Genomic DNA, 23,171 nt, shown 5'->3' with positions numbered 1-23,171 from the left:
GAAAATGAAGAGGAGAGGGGAAAACTGAAAATACATAGCCAGCGACACAGCTTTCTTTTTTCTCTGGCAATGTTTTTGTTTAAAAAAATCCACACAATTTTGGGGGTTTTGAAAAAAAAATCCTTTTTTTGGTCAAAAAATGGTTAGATTGAAAAAAAATTCCCTAGCTCTAATTATTGCTGAATATTTATATTGCAGTAGCACTTGGAATCTCAGCCAAGGCAGAGCCATTGTGCTAGGCACTGTACATACACACAGGAAATGACATTCCCTGCCTTAAAGACTGCAGCTTACGCCATCTGGGGATCATCATCTGGCCTTTGAGCTTCCCCAAAACTAACATGTACTTAAAATTCTCCCTCCCTATATATTCCCCCAGCTGCAATTCTGTCAACGTTTTCACCTGGCATCATCGCTCAGAAAGTTTAATCAATTTACAGTTGGCTGATCATCTATAAGAAAGAAATAAAAAAAACCACCGAACAATACCAGACGCATCCCACAGAATTGAAGTGGGTCAGGGCCACCGGAAGGAAAAAAAGACAAACAACAAACAAAAACAACTTACCTAACAGTTGCGGCAAGGTCCGGAAAGGTGAATGGCTTCTGACAATGAAACACGCTGTGACGAAGGCGCAGAACGGGAGATTGAAAGCTATTATTGCCCACCCTTGTTTTCGTCAACTGTTTCCTGTACCCCCACCCGAAAGCAGCCCTCAGACTTATCTAAAAGCACAATCTTGGTATTTTTTTGTGTGCGCAATTCTACACACTCAGCATTTCCAGACAAACCAAGGTTCTTATTTGACTCGAGTGGTTCAAAAACAATACTTTCCTATCTGAAAAAGGGGCCGAGACATCAGACCCTTCTCCTCCCCTGGGCACTGGAGGAAAGAGACTAATCTTGGGTAGATTGTCATCTCTTCCCACATACCTTAAAGGACAGAAAGGTACAGAGAGGGGTAGCTATTTCTAATTGCTTTTTTTGCAAGTAGTCGGCTGCGTGGGACACCACATCAGGTGAAGTTTGCAGCACATCTATAAACCAAACTCTGTTGCTATTTCAGTTCCACTCTAAAATGACCTGAATCTATTGCAGAAATTGTTACTGGAAGAGACCTAGAAAATCACTCAGACCATAAAGCCAAGGCAGGAGTGTTTCCAAGGCTATTCGTGTCCAGTCTAGTTTTGAAGTGTCTCAAGCAATGAGCCTTCCACCATTTCTACTGGAAGACTTTCCATAGAAAGTCATCGTGGGCCAGTGGTTGAAGCAAACTCAGAGACAGCAGTTCTGGGTTCTATTTCCGGCTCTGCCCCTAATCTGTTGCATGACCCTGGGCCAGTCACTTCCCCTCTCTGTGACTCATTTTCCCGAAGGGGATATCATTCACCTACCTCACTGGGGTGCTGTGAAGTTCTAAGGACGAGATCCATAGCTGTTGAAAGTCTGCATAACTCCACCGAAGTTGATGGAACTACTCTACACTGGATGACACCAGCTGGGATCTGGCCTTAACGAAGCTCAGATGAAAGGTGCTACACATCTATTATCAATACAACAGATTTCACTATTAGAATAGGCAGCCCAGATTTTCTTTTTCTTACTTTCCTCCTGTTAGCCCATGTTAGACTGTACATTCCCTTCTTAAGCCACTTTAAACAGCCCTGCTCCTTCCTTGCTGCTGCTGGCATTAGAGAACCTCAGAGAGAGGTCTCAGTAGAACACCACCTGACACCCAGTGCCATTTCAGCAGCCACAAAGAGTAGGCACCACCTCTCTGGCAGAACACTTTCCTCACAGCATAAAGGCAGCCTGTGCTGCTGTGGTTTGTGGGGTCGGCACTGCTGAGACATGTGCACTATGGGACTCTGTCAACACTCCCGTGTCAACCTTGCTCCACTGCAGGAGACAGTGGGCTTGATTCTCCTCTCTGGAGTTAAGCTGGTGTCTAGAGTGCAGTGTCAGGCCCCCCATAGATAACTTACAAGACCAATTGACAACAATCAGTCATATTCAAGGGGAGTGCTCTCCTCCAGAGAAGGTTCTGTTGTTCTTTCCTTGTTTAAGCGTTTTGGCATAGGACTGGTGAAAGTGAGGTATGGTGAAAGTACAGCCACTGAACATGGGAAACTTCTGTGCAAGCTTCCCGAACACAAGCTCACACCCTTTCTTGCCAATGCACTACCCCAGCCCTGCACCACACCTCCTCTTCCATGCCTGGCTCTACCTCTTGAGCAGAGGTAGAGCTTCTTGGACAATTGAGACACACACAGTGGTGGGTAGCAATGTCAGCAAACATGAACCAGCAAGACAATAGCTGAGACCACGCTAAGTCAGTTTGTGACCTCCATCATCAACCTCCTCACAGCCTTTTCACAACATTTCACATCTTCCATTTCATGTGACAGGAAGACCACTCTTTTCAGAAGTGGCCACTGATTTTTTTGACATCTCCATTTGTTGGGTACCCAACTTCCTACGCCTTGATCTAGACTTTCCCCAAGAGCTGAGCACCCTCTGAAAACCAGACCCAAGGTTTCACAGGTTGGGCACCAAAAACCAGGGGCTACATCTGAGAATTTGTCTGTATGCTCTTCCAACTTTTCCTACCTTACGGCACTCGGACCACTGCTGTCCCCAGAAGTACCCAGGTTTGCAAAGCACCTTGGAAGGTTTAAAGGGCTCTGGAAACATTCCCAAACTGCAATTCAAAAAGCAGAGTGTTAGAGAGCTTACCCACAAGCAGCGAGACAGAGACCCTGAAAGCCAAGCTCATCCTCGACAGTTGCCGTAAGCAGAAAATGCCACCGTTCTGAGATGGCTGTGCACAAATTCAGTTTGGAGGATATAATGCTGCAGCTCAGCTGCTGTGGGTCTGTGACATTTTAACGACAGATTTTAGCTGGTGTGACAGGAGCGGCTTGGCAATTTGCTGTTAAAATCTCTAACTTTTCTCAAGGAAATGAAGCCTGCCAAAGGCTTCCAAAGAAAACGCTATGCCTGACTTCTCTCTCAGTTACGAGTGTCAATCCATTCACTGCAGTGGAGTTACTCCTGATTTATACTGGGGTAAGAGTGGAGAATCAGGCCCCTTGTGCTGATGGCTCAGAAGGTGGCCCTCTTCCCTTCAATTCAGTATTGAACCAATGCTCCAGAGTTGTGTTAGTGGGTCACTGTACAGTAGGATATGCCGTCTTTCCGCTGAGACTTAATACCAACATCCCTTCTAACCACTTGTAGCTATCAAAGATCCCCTGGCATTTATCGCAAAAGTTCCCAGACTCATTGGCTTCAAGCGCAGTTGCACTCAGAAAAACGTGTCTAAAGATGGCACCGTCCTACGGAACAGATCTGTCCGCTCGTGCGGAATCAGAGCCAGAGCAAGTGACAATCCAAAAAGTAAACACCTTTTCACTACGCTTTATTCCTGCTAGCCCAGTAGAGGGCAAGCTGGAGTGTTCCTTCTCCTGCCCTAACAGGATAGTAACCTAAGTTCCAATTGCAGCACTACGCCCCGCTTTCATTTACCATTGTAACACCATTCAAGGTAATTAGCTGAGTCCCCCAGACTGACTCTGGTGGGGTCACTGGGGGCCTAATCTGCGGATGTAGAGGTTGGGCAGGATTAACTGTTGGGAGTATTTGGCCCACACAATCGTTATTGCTGCTGCTGATTTAGGAGAATGGAAGAACCCAGCTTAACTCTCAGATCCCCAGTTACTCTTCCAGGGTTTGTACTTGGAAAAACCCACCTTCTTACTTGTAAAGTGAGCTGAAGTGGGGATAAGTGAGCCACAATAAAGGTGGACTCCAACCCTGTATTTGGGAGGCTTGCACAGAAGCTGCCCATGCTCACTGGCTGTGCTCTCTCCCTACCTCGGTTTCACCACTCCTATGCCCAAAAGCTCAAACAAGTCCCTTCAGACTCAAACCTCATTTTAAAATGGTCACGAGACCAAACTCAGTCTGTGCTATTGCCTACAAACTTGACAGGCATCTACCAGCCAGTGTTGACACCCCAGCTTCAACCCACCCCACCTGATCTATCCACATCACCTCCAGAGGCAGAGATCTGCTTGTCAGCTTCCGAGATTGGAAGCTCTTTGAGACAGGGACTGTGCTATCTTAGGGGTGCGTACAGTGCCTAGCAGGTTGTGATGGCTGCTGTGCTACAAATAATTAAGTCATATTTAGTGTTTTTATGAACCATTCCATAATTCCCTGCCACTGTCACATGAAGGAGCCGGACGGTAGCGCCCGAGAATTATTCAAGTGGACCACGGCATTCCACACCCGAGCAGCCATCCACATGGAGAGCATGGCCAGGCTGAGAGCTAAGGAACTGAATTTCAGAGGGAGTTGGGAGCCTAACCCTCTTTGGCCAACATTTTCAAAGGAGCCTAGTGCTCTGTGCATCCTAGCGAAGGAACATATTGCAGCTCCACTGCAACAGCGACACAGCCACATCCATCCAGGGATGCTCTAAAAGTGAGCTGAAGTGGGGATAAGTGAGCCACAATAAAGGTGGACTCCAACCCTGTATTCGGGAGGCTTGCATCTCACATCAGGAGGGGAGAACATGCCACCATCCCGTCTAGGCCTGCTAAAGCCACCACAACAATGTTCCTCTTCACCGCAGCATGACAAGAACCCGGATCCAGATAACACCAACACTGCATTTCACCCCTTTAGAGCTCACCCCCTTCTGCCTTCATTTTTTAAATGTATTCTTGGCATTTGCTTTCATGGTTCCAAAGGAAACTCCCACTGAGGCCTCCTGCCTCCTGTCCATCCCCTGCAAGCACCGGACCCAGCGGGAATCTGTTCACTTTCACACTGTCTCTCATGGAGAAGATGGGGAAAGAGGGGGAAGGGTCTTTTGTTAGCCCCCAGGTGTCACTTAAGCATCTGAGCATGTAACAAAGACCCAAACGTGTTGGGGTTTTAAGGAACAGTGATGCTAGCATTGTCCCAGGCATGGATCTTGCAGATTCACACTTAAGACACAGCCCCTTCCCCCTTGCATCAGAGGAGCTAAAGAACACCTAGGGTGAAATCCTGGCCCCATACAAGTTAGTGTGAAGTTTTGCCACTGATTTCAACAAGGCCAGCTCTTCTGCTGGTGCATACCCGCATAGCTCTGTCCACTTCAATGGAGTTGCAGCAAGTGCCCCGGCTGAGAACAGGACCCTTAATCCTTATCTGTCTCTGCTCCGGCTGGGCCCCCTCTTGCCAGTGGTAATTGGGAAAGTGCCCTCGGAGGTTGGGGTGACCAGGATGTTTCGTTTCATTTACTGCGCAACACTAAAGAAGCAGAGACTTTCAAGTGAGAAGCAGCCGCTCCAAGCAGCCCGTCCCCCGGCTCATGGAGAAGCGTTTGCTTTGTTCTCCACTTCTGGCCACCAGACAAGAGGCTCTTTGTGTCTCTCCGGCTCCTGAAGCACCTGTTCCCTCTGCCACCCCCATTCTCCCGGTGTGTCCTTATTTATCCCCGTGTGCTGCAGCATGTTCTCCTGAGCCAAGAGCCTTGGCAGCCCCTGCCTACACCTGCCTCAGCCTGGCATGCGCCTGGGGACCGGCTCAGCGGAGTCCGAGGGCAGGCACAGTTGCCACACAAACACACACACACACACACACAGAGCTATGTTTACACCAGTTGTTTATTTGGGGGAGGGCAGGGAACCAGGGTGGAGCAGGGAGGATGAGAGCAAGTGAAGGCATTTAACACCGGCCTGACAAATTCGCACTTGGCCGCTACAGCCATAATTCCGCCCAGCTGCCAAGCCGCCTGCTGTTCTCTGCATGGCCCGGCCTGAGAGAGGGCTCAGAACACTGAGCTGGGACCCCCTGAAGGGATTGGGGCCGCAGCAGGAGAGCTGCACTCTGAAAGCTCCATAAGAGGGGCCAGCTCCATTGACTAGGTCATTGCTGCTTGGCATAGGGCATCACAGGCTTTCACGAGGCTTCGCACTGTAAATGAGGACCAGGGCAAGCCCACCCGGAGCTGGGTTATCAGGAGAGCTCAGCACACAGGGTGCAGTGCTCTGCTGAAAAACTGGCCCCAGCCCTGGGTGTTAAGCGCTTCTTCGGCTGGCCCCAAGGGCCTGATCCAAAGCCTACTGGAGTCAATGGGGGTCTGCCCTTCCAGGGCTGGGAGGTATGTAAAACCCAAGGCTCAGAGCACTGAGACATCCCCTCCTGCTCCACGCTCACACCGCACCTCCATTTCAGTTACACACTGAGAGTCAGCAATAGGCTGAAGAATCAACGCCCGTGTCCAGGTTTCTTTCCCTTTTGCCTGAAGTGCTCTCTTGCCCTGGGGAGGGGAGAGCTCTATCCCAGCACTGCAGATCAAGAGCTGCGGAGAAAACGCCAGCCCTTCCCTCCCTCCTAGCTCAAGGATTTTCTAGGTAACAACAAAAAGACAGTTAGCACCAGTTGTCAAGGAGGCTGTAAACCTTTAATGGCCTCACGCTATCACACGCCATATTGTCCCCACCAATCAATCACTCTAGGGTTCCCCCTGCCCCAAAACACACCCCTCTCTGGCCCGGGAGGAAAAGCCCCAGCATACTCTCAAGGGACGGACACACACAGATACACACACACGCTGCTTTAAGTGTGACCAGCAGACGTGGCTGAGCCCACAGTGCTCTTGTAATACTTTATAAAAGGCAAGACACTGTGTTCTTGCCTGTTCTAGCCATAAGAATCATTTCAGTGTCTCCTCCAGAGCTTATATACAGGCAAGAAAGGGCATGGGCTTGTGGTTAAAGACATAGGACTGGCACTCAGGAGACCTGGATTCTAGTCTCAGTCCTGTCACAAGCTTCCAGCGCAGCCATGGGCAAGTTGCTTCCCTTCCGTGTGCCTCAGTTTACCCCATAAAATCAGCATGTTATTTACGGGGGGCTGAGAGACTAAATTGTCCATGAAGCCGTTTGAGAGCCGCACCAGAAAGGTTCTAGTTAAAGGTCCAAATTGTTATCCTCCATCAACAGCCCAGCCCAATAGCACTGTAACTACATCAGTAGAACTGTAGGAGTATACTTCTGCTGGTAGATAGACAAGGCCTTAAGGCAGGCTCATGTGCAACCCTCTCGCTCCAAGGGATCTCTCTTTCCTGCCACCAGAGCAAGGTACAATAATAGGGCAGAGCTCTCTATTAGTCTAACAAAAGAGACACTCTGGCATCCCATTGCAGCGTGAATTCCATTGAACAACACTGGGTTTCTGCATTGCCAATCACAAGCGTTCAAAAATCATGAGTGGGGCCATTCAAGAATCTTGAGCTTGACTTAAAAAAAACAACGTATCTTGGTTTCATTCATTTGCCCTCTTGTTTTTGAGACTCTAGGGATCATGTTTTCTAGCCTTTCTCCACAATGGCTAGAAAATGACATTTCATAAATTAAAGCAGAGAGTCTCACATAAATCACATGACTCCAGGAGCTGGGGACTTACAAACCATCAAATATCACCAGACTGACAATAAAATCGTGCAAGTTGGCAACATAACGTAAGTCTCAAGGGGCCTGATTCTCAGTGACATTAAGGCCCCTTTATAGCACTCTGGCAGGGCAAACACGCCTCAAAAAGAGAGAACAAGGGAGGCTCCCATGACAATTTATCACCCCAAAGCTCTTTGTTTAGCTTCCCACACCTTGGCCTCTTGCTTCTTCCATCTCCCCTCCCCCTATACACCTAGATGTTTCTCTTCCTTCCTAGACCTGGCTCATCCCATGGCTCCCTGCTGGTCCCACTCTGTTAAGTAAATGGAATCTCTGCCCAACACTGATGGCTCTATTGTTTCCTGGAGAGGGGGACTGGTCCTCTGGTCACCAGAGTAACCTGTGACAGGGCAGACATCCTACCAGCTCCTATTTCGAGCAAATATGTGCCACTGTGCCAGAGCTTCTTTGGATGAGCAGGGCCTGGCTGCTGTCAAGGTCATGCTTAATAAGTGCCCAAAGCCAAGGATGGATGGGGCTTTCTGGCTCAGTTCTCCCCCTGCCCCCACCCTGCCAACCACAGGATGCGAGCAACCCCCCCAGACTTCAGTGGGAGCGATTTGTATCCGATGGAACAGGAGGGGTGCAAGAACTGGGCCCAGGATGTTCCACTTCCTGGTCTGCCACACAGCTCCAGAACCAAGCCTGACTGGTTATTTATATCGGTGGTTCTCAACCTTTCCAGACGACTGTCCCCCTTCCAGGAGTCTGATTTGTCTTGCCTACCTCCGAGTTTCACCTCACTTAGAAACTACTCGCTTACAAAAATCAGACATAAAAATAAAAAACTGTCACAGCCACTAGTACTGGAAAATGGCTGCCTTTCTCATTTTCACCAGGTAATTATAAAATAAATCAATTGGAATATACGTATTGTACTTACATTTCAGTGTATAGTACATAGAGCCGGATAAACAAGTCATTGTCTGTATGAAATGTTAGTTTGTCCTGACTTCACTAGTGCTTTTTATGCAGCCTTTTGTAAAACTAGGGAAATGTCTAGATAAGGAGTTGATGTGCACCCCCAGATCTCTGTGTACCCCCAGGGATACGCATACCTCTGGTTGAGAACCACTGATTTATATTGTAGTCCGCAGGCTGCTACCTCTCTCTGCATCCCAGCACCATCTGCAAACGGGGGTTCAAAAGTGTATATGCAGCAAAGATTAATGTACCGGCAGCACTGAGAACGCCACACAAAACCCCACAGAATTAGAGTAAATTATTCCAGGCCTCCCCAAGTCCAATCCAAATGTGTACTGCAGGAGCACCAAAAAGCCCCGATCAGGAATCATTGTGCTAGGAGCTGTACATACACAAATAGCAAAAAGAGAACATCTGCCTTGAAGAGCATAGGATCTGGTAAGAAGAGGCAGCACTCCAAAGGAGACTTTCCTGGCTATATCTACGCCACGAGCTAGGCGTGTGAGTCCCCTACACACGTGCACATTCTCAGGTCAGCGGAGTATAAATAGCAGTGTAGATGTGGTAGCACAGGACAGCATCAGCGGAGGCACGGCTGAGCCATGACGAGTACACACCCACAAGCTTCAGGCAGGTTTGTACTTGGCCCTGCTCAGCCGTGCCTTCTCTGCTTCTACCCCTGCTTCTGTGGCTACGCTGCTATTTATACTCAGGCTAGTTGAAGGACAGCTAGCACAAGTGTGTGTACACGAGCAGGGTCATCGCATCCCAGGCTCGCAGTGTAGACGTAGCCTCTGTTCCACCAATTCCAACGGGGGGGCAAATCATTAAACCCCCCAAATCCCCAGCCAGGATCAGTCAGTTGGCCAGTCCCAGGGCACTGTTTCCAAGCCAGGCGTGGTTTGGTTGGTTTGGGCCTTTTTTTGCTGTTTAACACTAAGTTTGTAGTCTGCGAATTCATTCACCTCCCCAATATCTGGAACAAGCGGGGAGCAAACAAGAAGCAAAGGGGCTGACGTCTGCTCTTCTAGAAGCCTAGGCAGAGCCTGCTACTACCTCTCTGTCTTTACAGCCCCTAGCACAAGGGGCCTCTAGGCACTGCTGCGACATAAATGTTCAGTATTAATAGATGTGACCACGATGGCGCTACTGCTGTTAATAAGGTGGTTTGAAAAGTCTTGTCTACACTAGATTTTGTGTCATGAAAGTCCATCCCCACCAGAGGGGGAGGGCTAGGGTAGACTGGGCCCTGGCATTTTAACCACCACATCCTCCAAAGTAACTAGATGAGGGGTTCTCAAACTGGGGGTCACGAGGTTATTACCACAGGGGGGCCGGGAGCTGTCAGCCTCCACCCCAAAACCCCGCTTCACCTCCAGCATTTATAAGAGTATTAAATATATAAAAAATGTTTTTCATTTATAAAGGGGGTTGCACTCAGAGGCTTGGTGTGTGAAAGGGGTCACCAGTACAAACATTTGATAACCACTGAACTAGATTGACGCTTGTTACTAGTCAGTTTCGATTTCTGTCTTTTGCATGTTAGCACAGGGCTGCGACCATTTGGGTAGCAAACCTCAGGGAAGGGCAGAAATCCAAACATGCAACAGCAACAACAAAAGCCAGCGAGCGATTTTGTTCATTTCTTGAAACATTTCTATTAACACAAGCGTTTAGAAAACCTTTTAAAAAACAAACAAACAAAACCCCCCACAGGACCTGAATCTCCTCTCACTTCTACTATTAGCCCAATGGAATCACTCAGCATTTTCACCTGGGTACGAGTGAGGTGAATCAGAGCCCCCAGAAACCACTTTCAGAATCTGCACTACCCACCATCCCTTTAACAAACTTGTGCAAAATTCAACTCAGCTGCTTTCTCCTTTTCCAACAAGTAAAGTATTATTAGGGATTTTTCCACCACCACTAAATCATCAAGAAAGGCCAGGCCAGTAGATTTCGTGCCTGGACTAGTAAATTTTCACATCAAATTTTCAAGGGTGCTTTAATTATAAGCCATTTTACCTCGCTCATTTCTATGATAAGAGACCCTGGGGGGTGTGGCAAGGGGGCGGTGCCCTGGACTCCAAAGGCACTAGACTGCATCTTTTGTAATGGCCACAATCCTAAAGCCACCATAGATGGTAATGGAGCATTAAATTATGGAAAGGCAGAATTTCAGATCCGTCTCCCAATGTGCATTCTTCAGCTATATGGCTGCCAGTCGTGGCAGGAACTGAAAGGGGGCAAAAAAGAATGCAGTTAGCCCACGTTCAAATGATGAACAGAAGTGGCTTCCACTTGAAAAAAAATGTTTACTTAAGGCCACTGCAAAAGCATTGGGCAAAGTCTGGGGTATTAGTTTCAACATTTGGAGGGCTTCCGGCTCTGACTGAGCACAGTTTAAGCACATGCTTTACTCTAAATACATGTTTAAGACCCCTTGACTTCAACAGTCACAAGATTAAACAACGTTACCTGCTTTTTTATTTTTTTTTATTTTTTTTTACTGACCCACCCAAATGGCTGGGACACTTCTGTCACGAGCCAGAGCAAAATGCAGCAGCCGCATTCTGCCTGGCAAATCCAGTCCCATTTGTATCCCATCTTTATCACTGAGCTGGTGGAACTCATTCAGACCAAAGGCCATTGTGTAGGACTGGACCCGTTCCAGGATCGGACATATGGCCTTAGAGCAGGTGGATTAAGTGCGGAGTGGGAGGGAGGGCTTCCAAATAACAGAAAATTTTCCAAAAGTGGCTGCCTCTGGCTCTGCCAACTTCCCTCCTTTTTAAAATGACAGCAGCACTCCAAACCCAAGAGATTCCCAGCCAAGCCTGAGGAGGATCCAATGATTAGAAGCTCATTAGAGTGCGAGGCAAAATTTGGCCTGGAATACTTGTAGCCAGCTCTGAATGAAGTCAGAGGCAGCTTTACAGTGCGCAGTAGAGAGCCTCTTTAGCTCGCAGGGGATATTTCCCAAAGGGAAGGGACAAGGGCAAATGGGGCTATAACTTATTGCATTGTGACAATTTATTGCATGATTGGGGTGGTAACAATTTATGTATGTTCTGCATACTGTCCTCCACACTCGACAGAAGAATAATGCCAGCTTTATATACACCGATTTCTATAGTGGTGGATGGAGCAATGGGTTAGCAATCGTATGGCTCATCTCTGAATGGTTTTTTAAAATACATTTTTTGTAGAAAATGCAGCGGCAAATACACCTCCCCCGCCAAAACAATGTATTTGATCGTTTGTGGATGCGGAGGTGGAAGACGCAAACCTAGGCCAGAGCTCTAAAAGCAATGCGTGCGTGCTCCCAGCAGCACCCTTTTGTTCAATGCCGTCTCCAGCGTAATAGCAGCTATTTCAATATCCACTGTTACCCATACACACAAACCCCAAAACAACATTGCGTGTTTACAACTAGAGCCAAGAGGAAGGTGCTCTCACGGCGGTCTGACCGAGCAGATCTCAATCCGCTTTGTGCTGGCAAGCGCAAGATACCGGAGTCAGCAGTCTATGTTCCGCGTTGCAGATCGCTGGCCCTCCAGCCCTTCGGTTCTACAGACTGGGCTCCCGTCTCAATACAGCAGTCTACACTGTGCATGTGATCTAGCAGGAAGGGCCCCACACCCCCCATCTAAGACCAGCTCATTTGGGGCTCATGCTGCCACACTAATGGGCCTCGACCACGGTACGGGGACGTAGGACTGAGAGGAGGCCAGTCACCGCGGCACACTGGGCCCTTGGCCTCTGTTGTGTACCAGCTCCAAGGAGCCAACTGTGATGGTGACACCCCTGCAGGGAACTAAACTGAGACCCACAATCTCAGTTCACAACCATGAGAAGGTCAGCAGGTTGGACTTGAACCTGTGACCTTGAGGTAAAAATCCCTGTGGCTCATTTCCAATTCCCTGAGTCACCCCTCTCCCCACAAGCTGTTTTTAATATTAGTGACTGTCGCTCGGCCTAACAAGTCTTGATTCCAGGAAGCACACAGACAGAGTGTGAAAACGGCAAGTTCAGACAGGCGCTCTGGGGGCCTCCTGAACAAATAGCAAATGTAAAAATAAACCCATTGAAAGAATAGATTTACTGTGCTTACGTCGCCACGCACTTTGCACTCACAGCAGTGCCTTTTCCAGTACCCCAGGAACCAAATCCAACTTCTCAAGTGAGGAACAATTTTAAAAGCCAGCTCCAATTTAACTAGCTACCTAATGCCGGACTGGTCAGAGCTGCACATGTAAATCCTTTTATAATGGACAGTCAGTTAGCGTGATTTAAAGTCAAGCTATTTTTTGCCCCCACTGGTTGGAACAAACTTTGCTTGTCAAGAATGCTTTCTGGAGGGGGTTGTTTGGGTGCTTTGGTTTGGCAAGCATAGAAGGAGAAAGCATCGCCGACAGAGACACTTGGCTGGATAAAGCTAAGAGACTGTGCTAGGACATTTGTTTCAGAGAGGGAGATTTTAAAAATTTCATGGTCCTCTCAAACCTACTGCCACCCATCTACAAAGAGTATCCAGTTAACATGGAGAAGGACAGAACAGATTCCCAAAGTAGATCTGGAGTGGGCAGTTCTTTTATGACAGAAAGGGATTCTGGATTCTCAACCCATGGCAGGTTTACTGTCAATACAGAGATTAAACAAACCTACATCGAAAACGGAGGGTCAGTTAAAAAAAAAATCTTTGTAAGGGGCAAGATCATTTAGAAACATCTCTCTCCTGCTTTCCCTTACATTTTCCAGACTTCACCTGTATTTTTAAAGTGGAATATGGGTTCACAAGCTTTGATGTTTAAAAAAAAAACGTTGACAGTCGAAAGGATGGAGGGTGTAACCATTAAAATGAACTAAAACGAATTTGCATGAATAAGCAGCTGGGCACAATACACAGTTAACTGGATGAAATTCTCGGGCCTGTGTTATATAGAGGCCAGACTAGATGATATAATTGGCCTTAAAATCTAGAATCTCAAATCACGTTTTCCATCCTTAAAGTATCATATAAGATGTAGCTGAGACTTAAACAATAAGTGACTATTGTCAGCAAGTTTTTCCTGGGTGGCATCCCTGATTAGCATAAAATATTGGAAGCTATTAGCCTGAGGTGGAAATAAGCCAGCTTTCTAATTGTTTGCACATTTCACATGAAAACCTGTCACTCACCTCTCCCTTAGCCATACATCTCTTCATTTCTCTCTCCCACCGCTATTATTTTAACTTTTTTTAGTGAATTATTTAACTCTAAAGCACCTTGAGGGTGCTGGATGGGTGAAATATGCTATCCAAGGTGACTTTTGGTATACTTAACCACCAAAACTGATGGCCGTAACTGTCTGTTTTAATTTGTTACCTAACCACTCCAAATTCCAAAAAGTGCGTGAAATTCACCCCAGTGCACTATTGCAATTCACCACTGACACCATTCATGTCTTATTTGTCTAGCACCAACAGTTGTGCTAAGCATGCTATATAGAGACGGGAATAAGGACAAAGGCGGCGGGTGTGCATGGGGGGAATCCTGGTCCCATTGTTTTCAGTAGGGTCAGGATTTCATCTGCAGTCCCTGCCCAGTACACAGAGTTTTCTGGTTTGGAATGAATTTGGGCTTCTAAAGTACTGAAACTCACTTTCAAGCTGGTCATAAATGCTGGCTTGATGACAATTCCCACTAAAAGAAGATCATAATATTCAACTTGCTGGGTTTGTTTTTGTTTAGGTACCAGCAAAAGTGATACCGCTCCGCATTTATTGTACTAAAGATCCTCTTTGTTGGGAGCCCTATTATTGTAATTTTGTTATTTTAAAAAAAACTATTTACAAAGCCAAACATCTGAGCGCATCACGCAGCCATCAAGTTTTGTTGCATGGATTCCATAACACTCTTCCTTGCCTCTAAACACACAGTATAAATATTTCCTTTGTGGAATCATTTGAGTTGATACGATCACTAGGGGGAAAAATCATGAAAAAGCCAGCAACAAACAATAAGTTAAAGGACCAGGCGGGATATTTACAAGTTGTGTATGGCTCTCTCTCTCTGCTACACTTTCTATAGGAGCAATGACTGGGATTCTGGTACATGCAGTCCCCAAAGATGCTGCATAAATGTACCACCATCGCATTTCTTTTTGGAAAGGTGGAGGGAAGAAATAAGCGGTGTTTAGAGTTTTAAAATAATTGCAAAAAATAACTCACTCCATCCAAGTGGAGATTCCAGCTACCAGCTCATCTTGCACCTTACCTTCTTAGCCAATATGTGTCTGCCTGTTTATTTTACAACATGCATGGTGACCTCTGCTGGTGCCTGTGTCTATAGAGAGTGTCACCCAATCTATTGCCTGTTTTACTATGAAATCATTGTACTGCGGAGCCCCACAGACTGGCTGGCGAGACGGTGCCCCGGCTCAGTAGGAAATGTCATAAATAAGTCATGGGGGCAGAGGGGGAGACTAGCAAACGGAGAAAGTATCTGCTTCTTTTCCCAAATGTAAAGCCCCACACAAAGCCTTCCCCTGGGCTCCCACCACATCCCACAGAATCCCTTACACCTGACCTGTACCATTAAGTCAGTAACCTACTAAATCCAGTGACGCCTGGCAATAATCAAGGCCCTTATAATGTCCAGTTACGGAACAGGAAAGGCCAGGCCAGGCTAAACAGAAAAATGTGAGAAGCAACAGAAAACCTGACAGTCTGGTTTTATGAAAGGGGGTGGGGGGGGTGCAGCACAGGGAGAATACAGGAGTTAACACCTTCCTTGCTGGGACTATTACAAGTGCTCTGATGTAGTCCCCAGTTTGGGGTCTATTTGTGTCTTAAAGATCCGAGCACACTGGGGGACACTAGAGAAACAGGAGTTTGCAACCAGTGAGTGGACTTTCTGGAAGGAGAAACTTCTTTTTTTAAGATGTTTTAGGTTTAATTCAAAACAAGTGGATCTCCCCCTCCCCCCGTAAAGCCGGGGGAGACTTGGCAGGTTTGGGAAGAGGCCGGGAGGAATCAAGTTAAGATTTGCACAAGGAAATAAAAGCCCCACAAGGAAAGGGGCAGGGGTCAGAACTGCAAAATCCCTCCTTGTGCCCCAGGGCATAGGAGCTCCAGAGCTCAGTGGGGGGAATCCCAGTGCAGCAGGGGGCCATGGGGGGCAGGGTCACCCAGAGGATTCAGGGGGCCTGGGGCAAAGCAATTTCGGGGGCCCCTTCCATAAAAAAAAAGTTGTAATACTATAGAATAATATATTCTCGTGGGGGCCCCTGTGGGGCCCGGGGCAAATTGTTGCACTAGCCCCCCTCTCTGGGCAGCCCTGTTGGGGTGGGGGGTGAGAGAAGGTAAAAGGGGGTGCAGGGGAAATGGGGGTGAAGGGGCAGTGCACAGGGCTGTGGAGTGAGAGAGAAGGTAAAAGGGGGGGTGAAGGGGGATTTAAAGGGAGCAGGAGTGAGAAGCAGGGTTGGGGGAGACGTGGGGTGAAGGGGGCAGTGCACGGGGCCGGGGGATTTAAAGGAGCAGGGGTCAGAAGCAGGGCTGGGGAGAGAAGCGAGGTGAAGGGGGCAGCGCACGGGGCGGGGGATTAGAGGCAGCAGGGGAGAAGCGGGGTGAAGGGGGCAGCACACGGGGCCGGGGGATTAGAGGCAGCAGGGGGAGAAGCGGGGTGAAGGGGGCAGCGCACGGGGCCGGGGGATTAGAGGCAGCAGGGGAGAAGCGGGGTGAAGGGGGCAGCACACGGGGCCGGGGATTAGAGGCAGCAGGGGAAGAAGCGGGGTGAAGGGGGCAGCGCACGGGGCCGGGGGATTAGAGGCAGCAGGGGAGAAGCGGGGTGAAGGGGGCAGCACACGGGGCCGGGGATTACAGGCAGCAGGGGAGAAGCGGGGTGAAGGGGGCAGCGCATGGGGCCGGGGGAGGCAGCAGGGGATGAAGGGTGAAGGGGGCAGCGGGGTAGAGGCAGCAGGGGAGAAGCGGAGTGAAGGGGGCAGCGCAAGGGGCCGGGGGGAGAAGCGGGGTGAAGGGGGCAGCGCACGGGGCCGGGGAGAAGGGGTGAAGGGGCAGCACGGGGCCGGGGGGGTGAAGGGGGCAGCGCACGGGGCCGGGGATTAGAGGCAGGGGAGAAGCGGGGTGAAGGGGGCAGCGCACGGGGCCGGGGGAGAAGGGTGAAGGGGCAGCACGGGGCCGGGGGAGAAGCGGGGTGAAGGGGGCAGCGCACGGGGCCGGGGAAGCGGGGTGAAGGGGCAGCGCACGGGGCCGGGGAGAGGCAGGGGATGAAGGGGGCAGCGCACGGGGCCGGGGAGAAGCAGGGTGAAGGGGGCAGCACGGGGCCGGGGAAGCGGGGTGATGGGGGCCGCGCCGGGGGCGGGGGGGAGAAGCGGGGTGAAGGGGGCAGCGCACGGGGCCGGGGGGGGTTACAGGCAGCAGGGGGGAGAAGCGGCGCTGGGGGGAGGAGCGGGGCCGGGGTTCCCAAGGTCCCCGCTGGGGAGCGGGCTGCACTTACTACTCTGCCGGGCTGCGTCCTCGGGCAGCCCCCGCCCGCGGCTTGTGCGCTGCGCTCCGCCGGGCGCCTCTCTCGGCTGCCCCCGTGCGGGGCCGGCGGGGCGGGGGCGGAGGCGGCGGCGGCTGGGGCCGGGCTCCCTCCCCGGGCCGGGCGGACTGGGATGCTGCGGCCGGTGCGGATCGCGGCGGCTGCTGCGGGCTCCGTGCAGCGCCAGCCCCCTCCCCTCCGAGGGGAGTTGCCCCAGCGCGGAGGAGGGAGGCTGCCGAGGGATCCCCCCTCCCACGCACCGGGGCCGGGCTAGCTCCGCCGTGGGCCAGAGGCTAGCGCAGGGGCCGGGCTTGCAATGGGAGCAGTCCCGGGCCAGGCTGCCCCTGCCCCGGCCAGACGCTGCTTCACCCCCTCCAGACAGCGCCCGGCTGCTAGCACCTCCCCAGTGCAGCCAGCCGGCTTCGTCCTAGTCCTAGTCCCCGGCCCCCCTCCAGCCACTTCGCCCAGCGCCCCTCCCTGCCCTCACTCCTCTGCCACAAGGGGACCCAGGTGCGGGGGTCCCACGTGCTTTAGCCAACTGAGTCTGGGTAGCGTCCAGTCCCTGCTGCTAGCGCTGGGTCTCTCGGGCACGCTCCCTGGCTCAGGCCTCTTGGCGGATGTCCTCCCTTGGGACATGGGGTGCTGTCTCCCCAGACCCTACAATCAGCACCTGTGCCCTCCCCACAGTCTCCCGCTCACTTTCACATGCCCCCCAGAGCTCCACCTAGGCTGTGGTCATGCTGGGCTTCTAGTGTGTCGGGAAGGCAAGGAACACAACACAGGCTTCGCCAAGGAATCTCTTAGCCACACTCCCTCTACTTTTAAAGCTCTCCAGAGTTACAGGTCTTGGAAAACAACGAAGTCCTGACACGTCCCCTCCCCTAGTCTGAGCTCACCCTGTCTGTGGGTTGTCAGCCTTTCAGGTTTGGCAGAGTCCCTCCTGGCTTCTCTCTCCTATCTCCTGCTTACATGTGGCTATGGCTGGCGCCTGCACAGAGCAGGACCCCGCTCTTAATCAGGGGCTCTGTCTGTGAGACATGGGCTCCACCAGGTTTGCCCAGATCACGGTCTTGATGGCTTCTCCATGAGCGTCCTTCAAGGTGTCACGTCCCTCTCCCAGGTTAGGCAGCTGTCTGGGATGCAGTGCAATAAGCTGCTCTGTTTAGACTTGGGCAGCCCCATAGTACCACACCAGAGTTCATCAGTTGATCGGTACATCCCACTCCGTCGCAAGGACCTCAGGGACTGCAAGGCCCATCTCAAAGCACTCCAGGGTCACACTGGGATGGAGTAAAGCTTCAGGAGCTGGCCTGGGCCAGATGTTTCGTACGTAGCTGCTGCTCCCATGCAGACAGCTGGGGATCTCTGCCTACTCCTCCCATCTTGATTTCATGGTAGAATCAGATGGAGAAGAGCCTTTAAGAGGCCCTCCATCCTGCACATCAGCTTGAGCCTGCGGATCATAGACCAGCCAGGGAACCTGCACACCTAGGTTCATAGATCCCTAGCTTTTAAGGCCAGAAGAGACTGGTATGAAATATGATCATCTCATCTGACTGCACAACACAGGCCAGAAAATCCCAACCAATAATTTCTGCATCACGCCCCGGGTGCTATTCCCCAGTCTGCCACAGGCTTGCTGGAAAGGCTCTCAGGCCCCATGATGGTTGGCATGGTGTAAAAACCTCTTAAAAGACAGCAGTATGACCTCAAAAAAGTCCTGGCCCGCACCCCCTCTGTGCCTCAGTTTCCCCATCCGTAAAATAGGAATGATGTTACCCAGCAGTGCTACTCACTCTGAGATGGCTGAAAGGCACTAGGTGTTATTTTATTGCTTGGGCACCCAAAAGCTACTATTAGAATTTGGGACAATCAGGGATTGAAAATTTAGGACTTAGCCAAGTCTTGCCCTGTTGATGCACTGGGGAAGGATGCTGAGGGAATCTCCATTCACATTGCTGCTGGGGGGGCTGCTGTTCAGGCCAGGCTCCCTCACACAGGTGTCGACAGGCCCATGTCCTAACACCAAATTTTTAAATTTCTTATTGTGACAACAAATATGTCATCCTGCCAACTTGCAAAAGCAGGGATCACATCTGCCTTCCCTCTGCACCAGCATCACGGAGGATGTTTTCATTCCCAGAGATGGATTGAAAAGCTATTTCGAATCTGGAGCACTTTCCCCAGGAGATTATAATTCTAGTAGCTGGGGAGTCCCAAAAGCAGAGCTCAACTTCCTTGGAACATGCCTGGTCTAGTTAAAGTTATAGAAACAGCCCATCTTTCTGAGTCTGTCCTGTTAGGTCCCCGGTGACTAATTAGTTCCTTTGTCCAGTCTATTAGAAACCAGAGTAACACTCCGAATTGCCTTCCTGCTAAAAGGCAGTGTATATTTAGAGCGAGATACCAAAACTCTGTTTCCTAGCCAGATGGATTTCAAGGCCAGCAGAGACCACTGTGCTCACTGAGTCTATAAAACAGGCTAAAGAGTGGCACCTTGTAAAACACTTTTGTGTTACTGTTGTAAGACTGTGGGGTGGCCAGTTCAAAACGGGCCTCATTTGCAGTAGACAGGTATCCACATCACAGGACACACCACCACAAGTGGGCTCTATTGTTTTCAGGCTCAGCGAAGGCGCCAAGGATTAAATTGGTCAGACTGAACTGCCCTCTGACCCTTAGAGGTGGTCCCTCTCTAGGTCAGGGGTGAGGCCTGTCTGTGGGGGAAGCCTGCACTTCTGCTGCTTGTTTTCTAGCTAGATTGCCATCTCCAGAGCTATCAAGTCGAGCTGGCTGGAAATTTTCCAGCTGAACGTTTTTGTGCTGGAAAATGCCAATTCATCCAAAGAAAAACATGCTGCGGAACCAACACGGCTTCCACAAGGAGGCAAACTGCGGAAACATGTCGATGCTGATGAAATTTCATTTTGGGGGGGAGGGACAAATCAAGAAAAAACTCTCATTAATGTCAAAAATATTCTGTTTCGACCTTTTCAGAGCAGAACTTTTCACTGAGAATTTGTTTTATAAATAAATAAATAAATAAATAAATAAAATGTTGAAACTGGAATGAAACACTTTATCTAAACAAAACATTTTGATTGACCCAAGCCTATTTTTTCTCCTGGACTTTTGATTGTGAGAAATTGCAAAAATTTTCATTTCCTCCCAATGGAGCTATCTGACAGGGACCTAGGTTCCTCAGGGCTGGGTTCCTCCAGCCCCAGAATCAGATGAACTCACACACCCACATTAACAGAGCACGTCTGAGCGGACCAGGTTAATCAGCACTTCCAAGCTGACACCCTCATATGCCACAGGCACTGCACCGGAATAGAGTACGCCTGGGCAGGCTGGGTTGAGCAGCACTTTCAAGTTGCCACCCTCCTATGCCACAGGTTCAGCATGTCCCTATCCCCACTTTCACGTTAAAATTGTTCTGGTAGCAACCCACTGGATGAGCAAACCCCACAGGATGTTGGGGCAGTACAAGGTTAGGTAAGAGGAGCGTTGCCTCAGAGCAAACGGGGAAGCCAAAAACACAAAAGAGAGAGAGAGAGAGAGGGAAGCAACCAACTTAACCATAAAAGTTATTTATTGCCAGGTAATAACCATACAAGGGGAACCAACCAAACAAAACAGTTACAATATTAAATCTAGCTTAAATTTGCTTACAAAAGTCAGATTTAGAAAACTATACCTGATCACAAGTCAGGGTTAGAAAGCGATACCTAGAGTAGGGAAAAGAAAGAGAGTGAGAGAGTTGGGTTCTCACCACTCCATGAAGCTTGAACTGGTTGGGGTTCCCAGGTGGTGGTGGTAGCTGAGGGTCCGGAGTGCTGGAGACAGGCAGAGCCCCCAGCAGTCAGGAGAAGATGAAGTCCCCATGAAACTGATGCAGATTTTGGATCCAGGCATCAGAGCACTTACTTGAGCATGGGTAGGGGGGTTTTGTAGAGAAACAACAATGGTTCAAGGGAGAACACTAGATTTGTTTGTGTGTAAACTGATGGCTCAAGGGAGTGTACCAAAGTTGTTTTGTTCAGGTTAGACAATAGGAACTGATCATTCCTGGCTACGGGCGGTGTTCCTTCCAGGGAGCTCCCAATGCAATTAGGCAGCTTCACTATTTTGGATACCAATAAAGGATTTATTACTAGAATTGGTCTGATAACTACTGCTGGGTTTATTAACATCTGGAGCAGAGATCCCCCATCATGCCGTGCTTCCCTGCTTTTCTGGTCCCAGAGTTCAGTGCGGTTCTTGCCTTGGAATCTGTTCCTCATTCTGTATGCTAATAGAGATGCCTCCCCTGTCCCATTTTTATGCAAATGAGGCTAGGGGAGTTGCCTTACTCCTGTCACCCTTGTCCAGAAGGGCTTAGGTGTGTCTCCCACTGCCTTTTCATTGCTTTTTGTAAGTCTTTCTTCTGATCTGTTTTGGTTCAAGCAGAGGCTGGGCGGGAGTGTTTCCTCCATGAGTCAGACAGGCTGATACTGTGCCCTGGTTCCCCAAGAACAGAGAGCTGACAGGTAACACATCCTGGGGATTGAGCTTAAAAATCAGACACACATTTCATGCCTTCTGGTTCCATCATGAAGAAGGAGAAAGAGCAGAGATGCAACTTCTGCCAGATCCTTTGGCGGTAACTTTGACCGCATCCCTCCGGGACTGTATTTATCCCACTGGTGCAGCTCCACCAGCAGGCGCGTTCATGTGGATCATCTGCTGTAGCTTTTAATCACCGTGTTCCATCAGTGGGGCCACCCCAGTGCTAGTGGGGGGGTCACCAGACAAGTGCTGGCTGTAAGCAAAAGCATTCAAGGCTGGGAGAAGAAGCCCAAGAGAGAAAGGCATTGGGAATGTTTGGCTCTGGAATACCCTTTCTCTGTAGGGTGTCTCCCCCATCATATTCCCCTGGCTTTTGTTTCTAACAGTCCCCTGCACCTTTTGAGGGGCCAGCCCTGCAAATTCCACCATCGCCTTTGGCCGGCCAGCATTTAACAATCACGCCTTTGATCCTGCCTTGCTGGGAAAGGGGAAGCCGGGGGAGGTGGGGGTCAAACACTCACCCAGAGTCAAAAAGAACAAATTGGACAAACAACAGTTAACCAAGGGGCCAGAGAGGAACAATAGCCATTGACAATCCAAAAAGAGGGCCGAGAAAAGCTTTGTTCTGGTCTCCATAGCAACAGCTAGGGCCAAGGGAGGAGTCAAAGTCCGCTCCCTATACTTTCACTTTCCCTTCAATCCCTCTCCCTTGGCTTTACTGAAGCAGGGGCTAAGGGTTGGGGGAGGGAGGGATGCGAGGGCTTGGCTCTCCACTGCTCTTGTGCCTTGAGCCTGGCGAAGGAGGGATGCCTCCTCTGAGATACAAAACACCAGGACATCCGGGGGGATCTGAGCTCGGCAGACTAGACAACTGGTAGCGTGTATTGAGCATCCTTACAGATTTCTCGAGACAGTTACTTCAAGAAAGGGCCGATCCTGGGAAAGCTGGAGAGATGGCGATCCTCGTGCCTGAGGGGTGTCGAGCGCTACCGTTCTCAGCTGGTGGTGTCTCCCACTCACTTTACAGAAGGACTTTACGCTATCACAGATCGGACTCTTTCCCTGCGTGGGACAGAGCTGGTCTGCTCATAGATCTTGTGCCAGTATAACTATGCTAATGAGAGGTGCGATTCTTTTCACCAATCTAGTTATACGCGTGGAACTACCCTAGTGTGGACACAGTTCTATGGGTAAAAAGGTGCCTTATACCAGCATGGTTTATTCCCCTTCCTGCACAAGAATTAGTTAGTTGGATACACACAACTACATCCACACTAGAGAGTTGTACCCACAGGCGGCACATGGCTAGAGCTAGACAGGGATCAGCCCCTCCAAATCTCTCTCCATCGTCCCACCCTGCTGCCCACGCATATGCCCAGCTGAGCAGGTAAAGCCCCACATCTGGCGGTACCAGGGAGGGGACAGGGTGGGGCACCGTGGCAAGAGTCAATGGCCTGAAGCGGGGCCCAGCAGCAGGGACACAAACCACTGGTGCAGGGTATACAAGGGGCAGGCTCACTCTCCCACCCCGCTCCTGCCCAGGCCCTCCCCTCCACACGAAGCCAGGACAGAAACAGTGACACCCCCTGCACACACATCAGAGAACAGGGCCTTACATCCCCCCACTCTGAGAGGGCGGGCTTCCCCCGCACAGGCA

General features: G+C 50.1%; 1 protein-coding gene across 5 annotated transcripts in view; it reads right to left on the bottom strand.

The window, feature by feature from the left end:
• The window catches only part of SOX13 (SRY-box transcription factor 13), an 81,786-nt gene that overhangs the window by 41,466 nt on the left and 17,149 nt on the right, over window positions 1–23,171 (bottom strand). Inside the window, exons 1-4 of one of the 5 annotated variants that reach the window (XM_039538101.1) lie at window positions 16,937–16,985; window positions 2,612–2,702; window positions 1,396–1,544; window positions 569–622 (exon numbers count right to left, since the gene is read on the bottom strand). The exons of 1 other annotated variant lie outside the window; for it this stretch is intronic. The gene's annotated coding sequence lies outside the window, so the exon portion shown is untranslated. Of the gene's footprint in view, window positions 1–568; window positions 623–1,395; window positions 1,545–2,611; window positions 2,703–16,936; window positions 17,293–23,171 lie in introns of those variants that run through there. 3 more of the 5 variants (XM_039538102.1, XM_039538103.1, XM_039538107.1) reach the window with 3 other exon arrangements.

The sequence above is a fragment of the Mauremys reevesii genome, linkage group 4 (assembly GCF_016161935.1).
Source record: "Mauremys reevesii isolate NIE-2019 linkage group 4, ASM1616193v1, whole genome shotgun sequence".
Taxonomy (NCBI): domain Eukaryota; kingdom Metazoa; phylum Chordata; order Testudines; family Geoemydidae; genus Mauremys; species Mauremys reevesii.
The sequence above is the reverse complement of the archived record's forward strand: the minus strand, read 5'-3'. Positions and strand labels throughout refer to the sequence as shown.